Source organism: Amblyraja radiata, chromosome 11 (genome assembly GCF_010909765.2).
Source record: "Amblyraja radiata isolate CabotCenter1 chromosome 11, sAmbRad1.1.pri, whole genome shotgun sequence".
In the NCBI taxonomy this organism is placed as follows: domain Eukaryota; kingdom Metazoa; phylum Chordata; class Chondrichthyes; order Rajiformes; family Rajidae; genus Amblyraja; species Amblyraja radiata.
In genome coordinates this window covers 51,304,356-51,322,258 of record NC_045966.1, presented here as the reverse complement: position 1 = coordinate 51,322,258, position 17,903 = coordinate 51,304,356, and the positions used below count along the sequence as shown (strand labels likewise).

At 44.0% G+C, this 17,903-nt stretch overlaps 1 long non-coding RNA gene across 1 annotated transcript; it reads left to right on the top strand.

Moving 5' to 3' along the window:
- Positions 1–1,364: 1,364 nt before the first annotated feature.
- On the top strand, positions 1,365–17,413 carry LOC116978634. Its single transcript, XR_004413485.1, has 4 exons — positions 1,365–1,592; positions 9,610–9,618; positions 12,996–13,000; positions 17,400–17,413. It is a non-coding gene; the product is annotated as an uncharacterized LOC116978634 (long non-coding RNA).
- Positions 17,414–17,903: the final 490 nt, after the last annotated feature.

Genomic DNA, 17,903 nt, shown 5'->3' with positions numbered 1-17,903 from the left:
AAAAGAAGCCAAATGGCCACTCCATACCGGCCCCTAAATGTTCCAAGTATATAACGAGGCAATTATTAATAGACATCAAAATAAAGTAGCCATGAAGGCTTAACATATATCAAAAGCAAAAAATAGCATGTGCTATATATCCGCAATCAGAATTCTTCATCGACTCTTCCATCTTCACCTTCGCCGTCTAGAAGCAAGCATAACTCGATTATTGGTCTTATTAAAACACTGTTTTTAGTTTAAAGTCATACCATGCAGACCAAACCCTTAACATCAGGCATGATACCCAGTATATAGTCCAAAACATAACAGTCCAAAGCTTTGATAGCATGAAACTTCTTCCTCCATGTCAGATCAACTCATGGATATGTTGTAACAACAATGTTGAAGTGTGAAAATCCTTCGAGAGAATAACAGGATTTTTAGTAAAAACGTTCACCGTTAGGTTTGATTTAATTTCTGGATCATTATTTCAAATCCCAGCTCAAGCTTTGGCCATTCTCTATCTGGCTTACAGAGAGACTCTAATTCATTGATCCAATTCTTATCGCTTAAGAAGCGGTCTGTTATCAGTTCTCTAGAAACTTCATCCGCATGATTTTCTTTTGTGTTATCATAATTCAATTGTGCAACATTAGTAACTCCCAATGCTCTTTCCATTGGCAAATTGTCTTTGTCCAAATCCAACTATCTGGTTTCTATGGCTCTATCATCTGGTGGAATGCTTTCACAATTGTTGCTGATCCACTTGGAAAGTGTGAATTCTCCCTTATTGCAAAGGGAAGTCAGATGTCCTATCACATGAATTGCTTCCTGCTCAGTAGACATGGATTTTAAGCAATCATCCACGTTGAAATTATTCTTCAACAAAATTATTACTTCATGAAATTTAGTATTCTCGCCAAGCTTGCGTTTCAACTTCTGGGTGTGTTGCTCTGCCATACGACGATTATTCAGCATATTAACACTTTTGTGTTTGAAAGGTAAGTCCACACATAAGTGTCCGTCAATCTTTACTGAGTAGTTCATAATATCCACAAACTTTAACTCTTCTCTGGACATTTCCTCAGATTCCTTATTGGTACTTTCATTGCATTGCTTCATCACCAGCTTTTCTAATTTATCAGTAGATATTTGATTAACAGCAATGGCAGGGTAGTTCTGACTCCCGTTTTCGTTGTTCCTTCTCAAGAGCCATAGATAACCCATCCAAGTCGGGTTTTCGCAGCATACGGTCCATCACCTTGGCTCCTCACAATCTGTATAGGTTCCAATGCCTTCAAAACATTCATTCCGATAAGTAGGTCAAGACTAGAATTTATTTTAGATATTTTGACATCCTTCAGGTAAGGTCATTGTTTCAAGTCTTCATATCTGGGTATATTTTGACGACCAACAGGCATGGTTCCATGTGTAAACATTTCAGATATTGGTATAAAATTATCTTCATCCAGACTGGATATCTCCACACTTGTAATGTAAAGACTCATGCTCTCTTTATCTTTATTCATGGTATGCAATCGAATCTTAGTCTCTTCTGTGATGTTCTGCCTTCTCGTCAGGTTTTCTGTGCAAAAGGTAGTCGAACTTCCGTGATCCAAAAAAGCATATGTTTGCAACACTATTCGTCTTGCTGTTCCTCACCTCTACTGGTAAGATAGAGAAGATACAAGCTTCTACCCAGGCCCCAATATGAGCAGTTACTTAAACAATATGAGCGGTTACTTAAGCCAAATGGCCACTACAATGCCTACTCTGTTTCTTACTAGCCAATCACTCTATATATGCCAAAATGTTATCTCCTATACTGTAAGATTGTATTTTCTGTGCCACAGAGCACATTGGTAACAATACAGACAACACAGAGAAAATTTGTTAATATGTTGCCAGGGGTTCAGAATTGAATTGGGATATTGGAGACTAACAAGAGAATTGATTGCATATAAATTCATGAGAAATTTAAACAGGGTAATGAATGAATGAATGAATGAATGAATGAATGAATGAATGAATGAATGAATGAATGAATGAATAAGTTTATTGGACAAGTATGTACACATACAAGGAATTTGCCTTGGGGCTCCGCTCGCAAGTAACAACACGACATACAGTAAACTATTAAGAATAAAACATAAAACATTAAAACATTAAGAATAAAACATTATAGTTTAAACTTGTGAATTAAATAAAATAATAGAGCAAAAGGAGGCTACAGACTTTTGGTTATTGAGTAGAGCTACTGCTCGTGGATAAAAGCTGTTTTAATGTCTGGCTGTGGCAGCTTTAACAGTCCAGAGTCGCCTTCCAGAGGTAAGTGCTTCAAAGAGTTGTGGCCAACATGAGAGGGGTCAGAGATGATCTTACCCGCTCGCTTCCTGGCCCTTGCAGTGTACATTTCGTCAATGGGGGGAAGGTTGCAGCTAACAACCTTCTCAGATGATCGAACGATTCGCTGCAGCCTCCGGATGCCGTGCTTGGTGGCTGAGCCAAACCAGGCCATGATGGAGAAGGTGAGGACAGACTCTATGATGACAGTATAGAATTGGACCATTATCACCTGTGACTGATTGTGTTTCCTCAGCTGCCACAAGAAGTACATCCTCTGTTGTGCCCTTTTGACTGTGGAGTTGATGGTGCCCCCCCCCCCCCATTTAAGGTCCTTGGAGATGATGGTTCCAAGGAACTTAAAGGACTCTACAGATGTGACTGTGGTGTTGTTTATGGTGAGTAGGGGGAGGGGAGGGGGAGCCCTCCTAAATTCTACAAACAATTCCACTGTCTTAAGAGCATTGAGCTCCAGGTTGTTGCGATGGCACCAGGACGCCAGCTGTGACACTTCCTGTCTGTAGGCAGATTTCTCCCCAACCTGGATCAGTCCAATCAGGGTTGTGTCCAAACAAAAAGACCTATTTTACTTTCCAGAGAGTTGAGTAAATTGAGGGTCATAGATTTAATTTATTTAATGAAGCATGAAAGGGAAGTGAATAATAAAATGTTTTGCTCAACAACTGGTGAGAGTCTGGAACACATGGCCCGAAAGCAGAACATTTGCTGTAATTAAAAAGTACTTGGATTACTTCTTAAAATAATCATCTCCACGACCAAAAGTTGAAAAGTGGGCTTAATTGAGTTTATTTTAGTTTAGAGACACAGCACGGAAACAGCCCCTTCGGCCCACCGAGTCCGTGCCGACCAGTGACCCCCACACATTAACACTACTTTACGCACACTAGGGACAATTTCCGTTTTTTAATACAAAGCCAATTAACCTGCAAACCAGTACGTCTTTGGAGTGTGGGAGAAAACCGAAGATCTTGGAAAAAACCCACACGGTCACAGGGAGAAGGTACAAACTTTATACAGACAGCACCCGTAGCGGGAACGAACCCGGGTCTCTGGTGCTGCAAGCATTGTAAGACAGCAACTCTACTGCTGCACCACCGTGCCGCTCTTGCAGTTCATCTTTGGCCGGCATGGGCACAAATCCCTTCCTGTGGCTTCTGACAATCAATAGGGAAAGATACCAGTGGAAATTTTCCCCAGAAGAGTTCCTCAGCTAAGACAAAGGACAAGATATCAAAGAAAACTATTTATCTCTTTAGTCATTTGCTGTTAGCCAGAAATTTGATATACAGGTGGATTCTGTGGCGTTTTAGAGGAACTAGAATGCTGCAACTTCCAACTTGTCTGCCTACTTGAGTGCACAGAATCAGCTCAGTGGAATGGTCTGTTCTTGCCAATCTCCAGCACACGCCTCCAGTATTACAATCCTCCTCCATTACTTTTTGTTTCCTGACATTTGCCAACTGTCAAAAAATTAAGAAAGAAAAGTATGATCTACAGTTTTTATGAAGTCTGACCTCTCCTCCTGCCAGCCCCATCTCAATGATGGAAAGTTAATGCAGTATAATGAATATAGAAGGACAAACATAGCTTTGTGCTACCCAGAAAGCTTCCAGCTAACTTCAACACTGGCAACCATTTTAAAATCAAAGTTACTGCAAAAGGAAGGCATTCACTTGTATTTCTGGATTTCATTTTCTGATTTTACTTTAAAGAACAACTTTGATCAACTTTATCCATTAAGTGCAATTGAGCAATATTTTTTATGTCTCCTGATTAAAATAAATATATGCACAATCAGTAACATAAATTATTGCAAAAATTAATTCCAACCCAAACAAAGAGATAGAAACTAGTTAGTTGAAAAACTATTGCAAATACATGAAATAGCAGAAGTGAAAGTATAGGAAATCTGTAGCATCCTTTTGCTATAGTTTAAAAAACAATCATGTTCTTGGAAAATGTGATTATGGATAACATATTCGCTCTCCAATTGGCTTGATGTCATAAGGTATCTATTCTGTGCAAAACAACGTTCTTCGCTGTATCTAGATACATGTGACAAAAATTAACCACTACCTACTAATCCTAATCCCGTTGAACATCAAGGGTAGATGATTAGATTCTTCCTGGTTTTGCAATGGTCAAATGTTATGCTGCAGTGAATGTTACTTGCCATTTCTTAGCCCATATCTGAATGTTGTCCAGGGCTTGCTGCATGCAAGTGTGGACTGCATGACTACATTTGTTGAGGAGTTGTGAATGGAACTGAACATTGTCCGATCATCAGCCAACATCCGTACTTTGACCTTATAATGGAAAGATCGTTCATGGAGGAACAAAGGGAGTTGGACATTGCAGAATGCATTTAGGAATCCCCACAGCAAAGTCCAGAAACTGAAATAATTGACCTTCAACAGCTACAACCATCTTCCTTTGTGTGCTGCAAGGACCCGGCTTGTAGAGAGTTTCCACCATGATTCCTGTTCTTTTCAAGTTTGGCTTGATGCCACATTCAGTGAAATACTGTCTTAATGTCAAGGCCAGTTACTCTCATCTTAATTTTTGAATTTAGTTCACTTGTCCATTTCGAATGATGCCAGGATCCATGATTTCAGCTGAGCCCAAAATGGGTAATGGTGAGCCGTAGATTGATAGGTACTGCTTGAGATGCAATGCCTTCCTACCCTCAGCTGAGGATTGAAAGTAGACAAGCAGGGTAGATAGGGTTTGGGAATGAGGATGGGTGGAGAAACATAACCAGATTGGATTTATCCTACCTTTTGTGGACAGGAATTAGGACATTTTCCAAACGGTGGAATACATATCGATGTGGCAGCTGTTGTGAAACCTCTAGGCAAGTGGTGTGGCTTGTGCTGGAATCTACGTCTTCTGTTCCACAGAAAGAATGTTAACGGGTCTCACAGCCTTGGGTGTTTCCAGTGCTTTCAGCTGTTTCTTGACATCACATAGAAGGATTTCAATTTTCTGAAGCGTGACTTCTATAAAAGAGGGAAACTGAGAAAGAAGCCAAATTGAAACAACTGCTCAATACTTCTGGCTTAAAATTGATTCCAATGACTCAGCGTTGTCTGATCTGATCATCAAATCCACGATGCCTAGCGATGTACTTTGCAAGCTGCTTTTACTGTTTGCTACACATGTGGTAGCTGTGTGGCAGTTTCATCAGGTCGCCACTTCACCTGGTGGCACTTTTTTTCTTTCTGCACTACTCATTGAACAGACACCAGGCTTGGTAGTATTGGTAGAGTGATATATATATATATATATATATATATATATATATATATATATATATATAAACAGACAAAGTGCTGGACAAAGTAACTCAGCGGGTCAAGCAGTCGGGACACTTCTTGAATTGAATTGAATTGAATACATTTTATTAGCCCAGTATGTATACGTACAAGGAATTTGCCTTGGTGCTTTGGTCGCAAGTTCAACAATACGATATACAGTAGAAAATTAAATATAAAACATTATAATTTAAACATGTGAAGAATAAAATAAAATACCAGAGCAAAATGAGGCTACAGACTTTTGGTTATTGAATAGAGCTACTGCTCGTGGAAAATCTGCAGGAAATGCTACACATGTCGCTTTACCTCCCCCCCTTGACTCCATTCAAGGACCTAAGCAGTCTTTCCAGGTGCGGTAGAGATTCACCTGCACTTCCTCCAACCTCATCTATTGCATCTGCTGCTCTAGATGTCAGCTGCTCTACATCGGTGAGACCAAGCGTAGGCTTGGCGATCGCTTCGTCGAACACCTCGCAATAACCAACCTGATCTCCCGGTGGCTCAGCACTTCAACTCCCCCTCCCATTCCAAATCTGACCTTTCTGTCCTGCGCCTCCTCCATGGCCAGAGTGAGGATCACCATAAATTGGAGGAGCAGCACAATTTTCTAACATAATATTTCGCTTTACAATTTTCTAACATCATATTTCGCTTGGGCAGTTTGCACCCCAGCGGTATGAACATGACCTCTCTAATTTCAGATAGTCCTTACTTTCTCCTCCCCTTCTCAGCTCTCCCTCAGCCCACTGGCTCCACCTCTTCCTTTCTTCTTCCAACCCCCCCACCCCCCCTCACATCAGTCTGAAGAAGGGTTTCGACCCGAAACGTTGTCTATTTCCTTCGCTCCATAGATGCTGCCTCACCCGCTGAGTTTCTCCAGCATTTTTGTTTATGCTCGTGGATAACAGCTGTTTTTATGTCTGGCTGTGGCAGCTTTGACAGTCCGAAGTTGCCTCCCAGAGGGAAGTGCTTCAAAGAGTTTGTGGCCAGGGTGAGAGGAGTCAGTGATGATCTTATCCGTTCGCTTCTTGGCCCTTGCAGTGAACAGTTCATCAATGGGGGGAAGGCTGTAGCCAATAACCTTCTTGGCTGATCGAACGATGCGCTGCAGTCACCGGATGTCGTGCTTGGTAGCTGAGCTAAACCAGATCATGATGGAGAAGGCAAGGACAGACTCTACGATGGCAGAATAAAACCGGACCATCATTACCTGTGGCAGATTGTGTTTTCTCAACTGCCGCAGGAAGTACATCCTCTGTTGTGCCTTTTTGACTGTGGAGTCGATGGTGGCCTCCCAATTTAGGTCTCTGGTGGTTCCAAGGAACTTAAATTACTACACAGATGTGACTGTGGTGTTGTTGATGGTGAGTGGAGGAGGGGAGGGGGAGCTCTCCTAAAGTCCACAATCAATTCCACTGTCTCAAGAGCATTGAGCTCCAGGTTGTTGCGATGGCACCAGGACGCCAGCTGTGTCACTTCCTGCCAGTAGGCAGATTCCTCCCCATCCTGGATCAGTCCAATCAGGGTTGCATCGTCCGCAAACTTGAGAAGCTTGACAGAGGATTCTGTGGAGGTGCAGTCATTGGTGTAGAGAAAGTAGAGGAGAGGGATGAATACGCAGCCTTGTCAGCGGGTCCAAGTTGTGGGGGGGGAGAAAGAGAAAGATTCAAAGCACATGGGGAAAGTCAAAGCCTGGCAAGTGATAGATGGAGATTGGTAAGCCTTTGTCCAACCATCTTTCATTTGCAGATGGGTGGACAAAGGCTGAAGATGAAAAGGCGGCAAAAGGGTGTCAGATAAGGAGACAAGTGGAATGTTGTGCCAGTGGGTGGGATATAGGTGGAAGGGAACAGGGGAGAAGGAGGAAAGGGGGTTGGGATAGTGGGAGAAATGGCCGTACATGAGGGTGGGTACAGAGAAGTGAAAGGAAAAAAGTGGGGGTGTTATCTGTAATTAGATAATTCAATGTTCATATTATTGGGTTCTAAGCTACGCAAGAAAAATATGAGCGCTGTACCTCCAGTTCATGTGTGGCTTCAATGGAGAAGGCCCATAATGGGAAGATTGGTATAGAAATGGGAAGGTGAGTTAACAACCAGAAGATCCAGCAGGCCAGGGCAGACTGAACACGTGTTTGGCGAAATGGTCACCAAATCTAAACTTGATCTCTAAGTATTATGGCGCAGTGGAAATTTTCAGCAGCTGAAGGCTTTGTGATTGCCAGTGTGAGCTACTGAATCTATTGGCCTTATTTTCAATATGCACATCACAAATCTTCCCAATGTATGGCCTCTAGGTTCTCAGTACCACCCTGAATGTCCTCCACTTTGACGGTCACAGGCCTGGAATGTTCCAGTTCTTCAAAGAGGCTTTGAGCCTTGAATCTTTTCTGCTGTCTGCCTGGCAATTGTTTCCCAAGACAGACCTTGGAATAAAGGATGTGTTTGGGAACAGGTGTCAGGCATATGAAGGACATGGCCTTACACCATATCCAACTGTGAAACTAGCTCCTCAATAAAGGTTTCAAAGGTCTTTTATTGTCACGTGTACCAATTAAGGTACAGCGATGTGCGAATTACCATGCAGCCATACCAGAAAAAGCAACAAGACACACAACTACATAAAAGTTAACATCTACCACAATGGACTCCCCACATTCCCCACTGTGATGGAAGGCAATAGGCAAAACTTCTTCCCTCATTCTTCTCCCACGGTCAGGGTAGTCGAACCATCTGTCGGGGCGATCAAAGCTCCTGCAGCCGGCGGTCGAATGCCCCGTGCCGGGGAGATCGAAGCTCCCGCGTCGGAGTGGTCAAAGTTCTTGCGGCTTGGAGTTCCTGGTCGGCCTCAGACCAGAGACCGCGGGCTTCATGATGTTAAAGTCCGCTGGCACCCGCGGTGGAGCTTTCAAAATCGGTCTCCAGCAAAGACCGCCAACTCCTCGCTGTTAGGCCGCAGTGCGGACAGAAATACGATACGGAAAAAAATCGCATCTCCATCAGGATAAGAGTTTCGAAAAAGTTTCCCCCAACCCCACCCCCACATAAAACAAGCTAAAGAACACTAAAACATACATCAACTAAAAGATACATACTAAAAAAAACAATGAAGAAGAAAGGTACAGACAGACTGTTGGTGAGGCAGCCATTGGACTGAGAGAGGACACTGATTTTGGTTTACTTATCCTTGCAGTGAATTTGGATAATTTTGCAGCGAAGGTATTGGTGGTATTTTCCGTGCTTTGAGATAATCTGTTGTAGGTAGACCAGACCAAACTAAATAGGACAGAAATCACAGCTGCCTAGAAGACAAACCTAATCTGAAGTCTTAGTCATTAAATACCTTATTTCCACTAAACCAAAGCCTGTGCCTGTTGTGTTAAAGGCGGTGATCTTCTTCTTGCGTTTGAGGCAGCAGAGGTTATGTAACGCCCTCCAGGTGCTATGGCCAGTTCAATGTGCTGTTGTCTAGCATATGTTCAATGATGGTGATCTTGACCTTGGTGAAGCCTTCTGCCATCAGCTGCAGCAGGGTGCTGCCATCCAGTTCAACATCCATAGGTACCCGCCCTCGGTTGGCGCCGAGCTGCGGCGACTGAGGTTGCAAGCTGTTGTTGGTTGTTTGTTGTTTTTGTGCTGCTGTCTCTGTTTGTTGTCGTTTGCCTGACTGAGGTCAGTTGACGGGCTAACCACGGGGAGGTCGACAACATGAGCCCTAAAGGCGGTGATGAACATTATCATCACGTTTACTTTCACCAAGAGATGGCTCTGAGGTACAAGAACACATTCTGTGGCTGGTGTCAGGGTTACACTGGTGTAGGTCAGCTAGGTTGAGTCAGCATGAACATTGGAAGCATTATGACTCTTGAATTCCACAGAACACAGCCTTGACCTGTGGATGGCTGGTGCCTTTACTCAAAGAATGTATGCAGTGATGAATCTCTCAGGAAGATGCAGTAGCTTGACATGGTTAATTCCAAGACTTTTGGGAAGACGGGATCCGATATATGTTACTGTAATAATAAATTATAATAGAGTGATACAGAGACTTGAGCCATGTGCTGTTTTCAATCTATGTGTATCCACCGTTATTTCTGCCCTGCAGTATCAATCCCCCTGCTGGTAAGAGAGCATTACTGCAAACCACATGGAACAAACACCATGAATTACACACAAAAAGCTGGAGTACAGGGGCTGCCCCACTGCGGCGACCTAATTGGTGAGTTTAGAAGAGTTTGCCCTCGACTCATACTCGCAGCATAGTCAACACGTCCTAGGTCTTTGTAACTCTCTTTCATGCTCGAGAGTAGTCCCCGCGTATATTAATGGTCTGGATGATATTAATGATCTGGATGAGGGAATTGAAGGCAATATCTCCAAGTTTGCGGATGACACTAAGCTGGGGGGCAGTGTTAGCTGTGAGGAGGATGCTAGGAGACTGCAAGGTGACTTGGATAGGCTGGGTGAGTGGGCAAATGTTTGGCAGATGCAGTATAATGTGGATAAATGTGAGGTTATCCATTTTGGTGGCAAAAACAGGAAAGCAGACTATTATCTAAATGGTGGCCGACTAGGAAAAGGGGAGATGCAGCGAGACCTGGGTGTCATGGTACACCAGTAATTGAAAGTAGGCATGCAGGTGCAGCAGGCAGTGAAGAAAGCAAATGGTATGTTAGCTTTCATAGCAAAAGGATTTTAGTATAGGAGCAGGGAGGTTCTACTGCAGTTGTACAGGGTCTTGGTGAGACCACACCTGGAGTATTGCGTACAGTTTTGGTCTCCAAATCTGAGGAAGGACATTATTGCCATAGAGGGAGTGCAGAGAAGGTTCACCAGACTGATTCCTGGGATGTCAGGACTGTCTTATGAAGAAAGACTGGATAGACTTGGTTTATACTCTCTAGAATTTAGGAGATTGAGAGGGGATCTTATAGAAACTTACAAAATTCTTAAGGGGTTGGACAGGCTAGATGCAGGAAGATTGCTCCCGATGTTGGGGAAGTCCAGGACAAGGGGTCACAGCTTAAGGATAAGGGGGTAATCCTTTAAAACCGAGATGAGAAGAACTTTTTTCACACAGAGAGTGGTGAATCTCTGGAACTCTCTGCCACAGAGGGTAGTCGAGGCCAGTTCATTGGCTATATTTAAGAGGGAGTTAGATGTGGCCCTTGTGGCTAAGGGGATCAGAGGGTATGGAGAGAAGGCAGGGACGGGATACTGAGTTGGATGATCAGCCATGATCATATTGAATGGCGGTGCAGGCTCGAAGGGCCGAATGGCCGAATGGCCGAATGGCCTACTCCTGCACCTAATTTCTATGTTTCTACTCGAGGTCCCAGCTATGTCGCGGCGTAGTTTTCAACATGCTCAAAAATGCCTGCAAGTCAAAAATGGTCGCCATGGAAAAAAAATAATATTTTTTTTACTCATAGGTTTAGTCGAAGTAGGTCGTAGTAGGTCGGCATGTTATTTGTTGGTAATCGAGGGTAGTCGAAGGTAGTCGTAGATAGTCTTCAACAGTCGAAGGGAGGTCGAAGGAGATCAAAGGAGGTCGTCTTCACTTTCCACTATTCGGTGTCCAATTTTCCCGAAGCTAGTTGAAGCTAGTCTTTAACATGGTCGAAGGAGGTCTTCAACATGACACTTTTTCAAACTCTCCTAAACTCTTCTAAACTCGCCAATTAGGCCGCTGCTGTGGGACAGCCCCTTAACTCAGCGGGTCAGGCAGCATCTATAGAGAAATGGACTAGGTGACATTTCAGGTCGAGACTCTTCTTCAGACTGAGAGTCAGGGGAAAGGGAAACAAGAGATAGACGTAGATATTAAGAGATATAGAACAAATGAATAAAAGATATGCAAAAAAGTAACGCTGATCAGGCAAATGGTCTATTGTTCTCTGTGGGCTAGCGAGGTGAAAATAAGTTATACAGACAATGGAACTCACCAGGTTGACAGTGAAACTAGTACAACGACTAGGGTGGGGAGGGACAGAGAGAGAGGAAGTGCAAGGGCTACTTGAAGTTAGAGAAATCGATATTTCATACCGCTGGGGTATGAGATGCCCAAGCGAAATTTGAGGTGCTGTTCCTCCAATTTGTGTTTGGCCCTACTCTGACAATGGAGGGGGCCCAGGACAGAAGGGTCAGGATGGGAATGGGAAGGGGAATTAAAGAGTAAATTACATAGGCCCAGGGGGACTGAGCGAAGCTATTCAGCAAAACGATCGCCCAGTCTACGTTTGGTCTCATCGATATATAAGAGTCCATACCTGGAACAACAGATACAGTAGATGAGGTTGGAGGAGATGCAAGTGAACTTCTGCCTAACCTGAAAGAACTGTCGGGTTCCCTGGACACAACAAAGCGTACTAGAGAAACATTTTGGAATCAGTAAGGAAGGGTTGAGGAAACCTATAGGTCATTTTCTGCTGCAGTTTGAGGATATTTTAAAAAATGCCTTCTATAAATTATTTAAAAACAGACCAATTAATTGATGTTCGGGGTTAGCACCCTTCTTCAGAATGATTCCAATAAGGGTCCCGACCCAGAACATCACCTACCCATGTTCTCCTGAGATGCTGCCTGATCTGCTGAGTTATGCCCCTGTCCCACTTAGGAAACCTGAACGGAAACCTTTGGAGACTTTGCGCCCCACCCAAGGTTCCCGTGCGGTTCCCGGAAGTTTTTGTCAGTCTCCCTACCTGCTTCCACTACCTGCAACCTCCGGCAACCACCTGCAACCTCCGGGAACCGCACGGAAACCTTGGGTGGGGCGCAAAGTCTCCAGAGGTTTCCGTTCAGGTTTCCTAAGTGGGACAGGGACATTACTCCAGCACTTTGTGTCTTTTGTGTAAAGCAGCACCTTTATCATTATCATCCTTTTATTGTCATCATGCAAAGCAACAATTGTACAGTGAAAAATGAGAAGACGTTTCTCAGGGAATACCGGAGCATCGCACATAAAAACTTAAACATTTCACGCATAAATAAAAACAATCCAGTTCCTGATAAAAACATTACGAATAGTTTAAAAAAAAAAAAATTTAAAAAAAAGTGCAGGTAAAAAAAGCAACATTAAAATACAAGTAGAAAAAAAAAAACAGTCATAAAATGTCCAGGGCATCTGCTTTAAGTGGCCTGAGACAGTACCAGAGTTATTGCAGAACCTGCAGTTCTTTATCTGTAAAGTATTTGATGTAAGTGGCGGGACAAAAAGGTTAGTATGGCATCTATTCTATTTAGAATTCTATTTTAGAATTTGTGGGATCTTATTGCATCTGAAATATCTACCTGACTTATTTACATAAGCAACACAACTGTGAAAGATGTACAGGGGTTGTGCAATAGACAACAGGTGCAGGAATACTCAGTGTACATGCAAGTGTAGCGTGTTGAGGTGATGAGGTGGTTGGCACGGAGGTGGGGAGGGTATTAAAGAATTTAGTGTGCCTGCTATATCCGCTCGTTGATGCAAAGCTTGAAATCATGAGCACAATTCTGTGTGGAATTTCGTGAGTGACCTTTCTTCACTACATGGCATGTTGTGAATTAGCTGCCTGTGCTGTTGAGCTGCCTGCCTGTAAACGTGACAAGGAAATACTTGCAGGACTACGAGGTAAGACCATAGGCATGGCTCTGGTTCAATAGCTCTTTCAAATAATTGGCACAATGGGCCAAATGGCTTCCTTCTGTGCCGTGAGATTTTGCGAGTGTGGCACTTTTTGAAACAAAGTTTGTTTACTGTTACTCACTTTTCAAAAGCCTTTGTTGGACAGCATACACACTGCAAAGGCTGGGCGATGTGGCTCACTTTCTGACAAGTATTCTTTTTAATCTGCTGATCTTTTAATAGACCATACAAAAGAAACCTCAGTGGAAGGGAAACAGCTCCTCTGGGCCATTAAATTAAAAAAGAAATCCTCCTGCAGCTGGTAAATGAGTTCAAGAAAATAAAAAGGAGGTAGTACAAGCCTCTGTTGTGAATACAGGAAGAGGAGAGAAAGCTAGAGAGGTTGCGTGAAACTTTCTTTTTATCAAGAGGCCTCCAAAAGAACCTTCTAGAGAGGGCTTCCAAGGACAAGGACCTCCTCAGTGCAGTCATTTTCAGAGTCACAGTAAAAGGTAAAGTTACTGTAAGCCCCTGTCCCACTGTACGAGGTCATTCAAGAGTTCTCCCGAGTTTTCCCCGATCCAAACTCGGAGAATGTCCGTAGCGGGTCCATAGGAGTTCATGGATATCTCGTAGCGGCTCGTAATGCTAACGGTTGGTACTCGGGACACCCCGTATACTCCTGACATTTTTTCATCCTGCATAAAATGTCCACGAGTAAAAAAATTCTCGTGATGAAAATCTTTTTTACTTTTTACTCGTACGAGCCACTACGAGAAATCCACGAACTCCTACGGACCCGCTACGGATATTCCCCGAGTTCGAATCAGGGGAAAACTCGGGAGAACTCTTGAATGACCTCGTAAAGTGGGCCAGGGGCTTTAGGTGCATTTCAAGCAGCTGGAAAGAAACTCAATGGTCAATGGTGTTTTTATTGTCACACAGGTAAAGCCCTGCCCCACTGTACGAGTTCATTCCAAGAGTTTTCCCGCGTTTGCCCTGATTCGAACTCGGAGATTTACGTTAATGGCCACTCGTCGGTACTCGGGGCTCTCGTGGACATTTTTCAACGTGTTGAAAAATCTTCACGAGTCATCCCGTGCTTACCTGCCGTTATCGAGTCTTCTCGAGTACCTGCCGTTAGCGTTACGAGCCGCTAAGAGACGTCCCCGAGCTCTGACGTACCCGCTACGTTCATTCTCCGTGCTTACCAGGAGTTTGATTTTTTTTTTAAACTCGGGAGAGCTCTTGGAATGAACACGCACCGTGGGACAGGGCTATCAAAGTGTTAACGCACAGTGAAATTATTTTTCTTACAAACAGTCCTGTAGAATCTTGCCATAACCCCAATCCCCGATTAGCAAGTGTACAGAAACAGTCTACGGGACACACAAATTTAGTGTCAAGTTGCCAGAAAGAGCAGTGGGTTTGGGAGCATTAGCAGCATTTTAAAATTCAACAAAGAAGGACAAGAAATTGCTGAAGAATGGCAAGATAGAATATGGAAGTAGTCTAACAGGAAACAGGAATGGGGTGTAAGAGCTTTTGTGGCTACGTAAATGGAACTCGTGAGGGCAACTGAGGATCCCTTGCAGGCAGTGATAGGTAAATTTAAGGCATTGACAAAAAAATATATATATTTTGTCTCTTCACAGAAGAAAGTACATAAACCTGCCAAAATATTAGAGGATCGATAATTTAGTGCGAATAAGGAACATAAGGAGCTAAATATTAGTCAAAAAGATGGTGAGGTAAAAGAACACCCTGAAAAGGATAATAAGATAAAACAGAGTCAACATGAATGAAGAATCACTTTTGGCTCATCTGACTGATTAAACTAGTAGAACAGATAAAGGAGATATGATCCCGGATGTAGGGTGTAAGTTGCAGCAGGAGTTAAAACTGGCATGTAACAAAGGTAATGCCGCTGTGGTGATGGGGGATTTCAATATGCAGGTAGTCTGGGAAAATCAGGTTGGTTCAGGACCGCAAGAAAGAGAGTTTGTATAATGCCTTCGAGATGGATTCTTAGAGGAGCCGACCAGAGAAAAGGCAATTCTGGATTTAGTGTTGCCCAATGAACCAGATATGATAAGAGAACGCGAGGTAAAGGAACCGCTTGGAGGTAGTGATCATAATATGACTAGTTTTAATCTGCAATTTGAGATGGAGAAGGTTAAATCGGAAGTGGCAGTGATACAGTTGAACAAAGGGGACTATGAAGGCATGAGAGGGGAGCTGGCCAAAGTAGACTGGAAAGGGATCCTAGCAGGAATGACGGAGGAACAGCAATGGCAGGAATTTCTGGGCATAATACGGAAGACGCAGGATCATTTCATTCCAAAAAGGAAGAAAGATTCTAAGGGGAGTAGGAGGCAACCGTGGCTGACAAGAGAAGTTAGGGATAGAATAAAACTAAAAGAAAAGATGTATAACACAGCAAAGAGTAGCCGGAAGCCAGAGGATTGGGAAACTTTCATAGGAGGAAGGAAACAAAACGGGCAATACGGGCTGAAAAGATGAAGTACGAGGGGAAGCTGACCAGGAATATAAAGAGGGACAGTAAAAGCTTCTTTCGATATGTTAAGGGAAAAAGAGTAGCAAAGTCAAATGTGGGTCCCTTGAAGGCAGACACAGGTGAAATTATTATGGGCAACAAGGAAATGGCAGAAGAGTTGAATAGGTACTTCGGATCTGTCTTCACTAAGGAAGACACAAACAATCTCCCAGATATACTGGAGGACAGAGGATCTAAGGGGGTAGAGGAACTGAAAGAAATTTTCATTAGGCGAGAAATAGTATTGGGTAGGCTAATGGGACTGAACGATGATAAATCCCCTGGGCCTGATGGTCTACATCCGAGGGTCCTCAGGGAGGTGGCTCGAGAAATAGCGGAAACATTGGTGATCATTTTCCAATGTTCAATAGATTCAGGATCAGTTCCTGTGGATTGGAGGATAGCTAATGTTATCCCACTTTTCAAGAAAGGAGCGAGAGAGAGAAAACGGGTAATTACAGACCAGTTAGCCTGACTTCAGTGGTGGGAAAGATGCTGGAGTCAATTATTAAAGAGGTAATAATGGGGCAATTGGATAGCAGTAAAAGGATTAGTCCATGTCAACATGGATTTATGAAAGGAAAATCATGCTTGACTAATCTTCTGGAATTTTTTGAGGATGTGACAAGTAAAATGGATGAGGGGGTGCCAGTGGATGTAGTGTATCTAGACTTTCAGAAAGCCTTTGATGAGGTCCTGCACGGGAGACTGGTGACTAAAATTAGAGCACATGGTATTGGGGGTAGGGTGTTGACATGGATAGAAAATTGGTTGGCAGACCGGAAGCAAAGAGTAGGAGAGAACGGGTCCTTTTCAGAATGGCAGGCAGTGGCGAGTGGAGTGCCGCAAGGCTCGGTGTTGAGGTCGCAACTGTTTACCATATATATTAATGATTTGGAAGAGGGAATTAGGAGCAACACTAGCAAGTTTGCGGATGACACAAAGCTGGGTGGCAGTGTGAACTGTGAAGAGGATGTTAGGAGATTGCAGGGTGACCTGGACAGGTTGAGTGAGTGGGCAGATTCATGGCAGATGCAGTATGATATAGATAAACTAGACCAAGTGCAGACCCGTTGGGTCTGTTCCCCCAACGTGCGGTTGTGGGGGGGGAGGTGGCATGCAGCGTCACACACACTAACTATCCCGCCCCCCCCCCGCACTCACGCTAATTACCCCCCTTGATATATATTAATATTATTAATTTGCTCCTTTTACCCCATGACCACCGCATCTACTGACGCATAGCCCCCAACTTGCAGTCACATCTAGAGAGGGGGGGGGGGCGGGGGTAGAGAGTGAGGGCAGAGAGAGAAGGGGCAGAGACAGAGACAGAGACACAGAGAGAGGGGCAAGAGGGAGAGGGGGTGGAGAGGAGGAGAAGAGGGAGGGTGGGTGAGGGGGGAAAGGTGGGGGAGGAGGGGAGGAGAGAGAGAGGGTGAGAGTGAGGGGGAGAGAGAGGGGGTGCTGAGGGGGAGAGGTGGGGAGCAGGGAGGGGGAGGGAGGGGGGAGGGTGGAGGGAAGAGGGTAGGGGGTGTGGAGAGGAGGGGGTTTAGGGGAGGGAGGGTCCCTAGTGTGTGTAGGATAGTGCTAGTGTGCGGGGATCGCTGGTCAGTGTGGACTCTGTGGATTGAAGGGCCTGTTTCTGCGTTGCGCCTCTAAACTAGACACAATTGTAAATACAATAAAACATTGTTTGAATGGTGCTCTTTATTACGGATTTTGGTTATAGCGGACTGACCTACCAATGGCTTCCCGTGATACCCCCAGCTCGTACCTCCTCCCCGGCCGCTCTTTGCCGCGGCTGCACCCCACGCCACCCCCAGATTGCGCCTCTTCCAGGCCAGACCGTGTGCCCCCACTTGCTGAAGAGAGCCAAGATAGAATAAGGAAGTAGTCTGGCATGAAACACAGAAATGGGCTGCAAGAGCTATTGTGGCTACATAAATAGAACTAGTGAGGGCAACTGGGGATTCCTTGCAGACATTGATAGGCGAAATTAAGGCTAGGGCGATAAAAATATAATTATCAATTTTAATAAATAATTATTTTGCCTCCTCGCCGAAGAAAGTACGTAA